A 2,500-nucleotide genomic window follows, 5' to 3' on the forward strand; every position below is an offset into this window, starting at 1 on the left:
ATTTGGGCCTGTGAGTCGCACAGGGCTGTTTGACCAGCTTCATGAACAGCTCTGCACTGACCCACACACACTACAGATCAATGCAATATCATCAGGCTCAGTTGTCTCCTCAACTCTTAACAATATGGGTCACGCAGACACAGGTCACCGCAACCGCAACCTGGCAGTCCTCTCACTGCTCTGTTTGGATTGCCTCAGGCTCAAGCACATGATAACACTCACACACACACACACACACACACACACACACACACACACACACACACACATACACACACACACAAACACACACACACACACACACACACACACACACACACACACAAACAAACACACACGCGCACACACGTCTAATCTTCCGGGGGAAAGAAGCAGACAGAAAGGGAATCAAAATGTCAGTGAACCTTGATGCTCTGTCTCATTAGCCCACGTGAAGGAGAGAGCGAGGGAAGGAGTCCTGAGCCAGAAGACATGTGAGTAGCTCTCCCAGCTTGCTGAGCCACTCAGGGAAGCTGGGAAAAGCGAGGCGTTCAATAACCTATTGATTTTGTTTCGTGAGCTTCTCATTCTTTGACACAAATGATTATCTGACTGATTTAATGAGCGGCTGTCTCCTCTGTGTGTTGGATAACACGCAGAATGTAGTCTATGTCTGTCCGTCCACCTGTCTTTTCTCTCTACTCTGTCTATCTGACATTCTGTCTACCTGACTTTTCTCTCTACTCTGTCTACCTGACTTTTCTCTCTACTCTGTCTATCTGACATTCTGTCTACTTGACCATCTGTATTTTTGGTTCATTTGATTTGAATGATTGACCTTTTTCACGGGAGCCATTTTGTGTTTAAAAGGCAGGAAGCAACAGAGGTGCAAGCAGAACATTAATGAGGGTTTCCCACTTTCCCAGGTCCTTTCTGTGTGGAGTTTGCATGTTCTCCCCGTGTCCGTGTGGGTTTTCTCCGGGTGCTCCGGTTTCCTCCCACCATCAAGAAAGACATGTATGTTAGGTTTAATACTCCTGTCAGTGCTCCTGACCAAGGTACTGGCAAAAGAACTGGAGTTGGTCCCCGGGCGCTGCACAGTGGCTGCCCACTGCTCCTAGTTCTAGGAAGGTTCCTAGTAGAGGATGGGTCAAATGCAGAGGATGAATTTCCCCAAGGGGATAAATAAAGGATAACTTAACTTAACTTAACTTAACTTAACTTAACTTAACTTAACTTAACTTAACTTCCGATCCATGTAGGTGCTCCACGTGCTGGGGCCCTCGTTAATGTTTTGCTTGCACCTGTATTACTTCCTGCCTTTCAGGCCATGTTTAGACGACAACAGTCTCTGCATAAAACGGCAAACTGGTGTTACGTTCTCACCTTTTACTTCGCGTTTGTGATAACGATTTGCGTGCAGACCATTGCAGACTGAAGCCGCAAAAATCTCAGAGCAGCGTCAAGTGAGCCAGAATAACATTGAAACTTCTGGTTAAAACCTTCACAATAATGGTAATTAAATATAACTAATAGCCTTATTGATGCATGTTGCTAAACTGCTCCAGATTGGATTACAGAATAAAAACCCAGTAAAGCAACATAAAAAGACCTGTTTCCTTTACAGCACAATTGGGACTTCACTTAAGGAAATGCATTGCAGTGAGTTGTCTTCAATTATTCAATGCGGGAGACAGGTGATTAATAGGCTATGTACGACGTTAGTAGCGGGCACTTAACGCAGATTATGTGTTTTTAGCAAATTGTTATCACGTTTGTTGAATGTCAATGCGACTCATTGTGCCTGTGCCATAAGGCTGTATTGGGCTAGTTGCTCCTATTGCCTACCTTGTCTTCCATGGCGAAGGGGGGCTGTGTCATCACCCGAATTGCGTTTCTCCACTTTACACGGCGACAGTAAGGGGCTGCGTTATCAAAGACTTCTACTCTGGAACCTGTTTTCACTTTTTTGCGTTTTCAAGCCCCAAGAACGCCGTCACCGTGTGAAAGGAAGGCACTAACGCTAAAAAATTTGGCGTTTTATGCAGGGACTGTTGCCGTGTACACAGGGCCTTAGGGCGGGTTCACACCAGAAAGTCCGGGTCCTTGGTTCGGGCCAGAGAAGAGGATGATACATTGTTTCGTTTGTCAGCTGGTTGGGTTTGCGTTCACAAGGCCAAAGTCCACTAGTCCTGCCCACACGAACCAAAGTCACGTGGGCAGAAATCTCGTTCTGTTATCCACCTCATTTTTGTGAGGCTCCGCTGTAAAATAATTCTGGGAGCAATATCCGGTCTCTGCACTGTATGAGCGAGAAGCGCCCGCCTAGCGGGGTAATCTGCACTGCAGTCCATGACTGCAGCGCGTGCCTCCTCGCATCGCATTTCCTTGTCGAACTCCGACGTTAAAAGTGTGCTCGTTACAAAATAACACTAGTTTTGGGAATGTAGCCTAATAATGTTATCTATCACATCCGCTAACCTGTTGCTCGTTGAACAAGCGGCATTTATCAGCTCAGCTG

Source organism: Poromitra crassiceps, assembly GCF_964638095.1.
Source record: "Poromitra crassiceps genome assembly, chromosome: 13".
NCBI classification, from domain to species: domain Eukaryota; kingdom Metazoa; phylum Chordata; class Actinopteri; order Beryciformes; family Melamphaidae; genus Poromitra; species Poromitra crassiceps.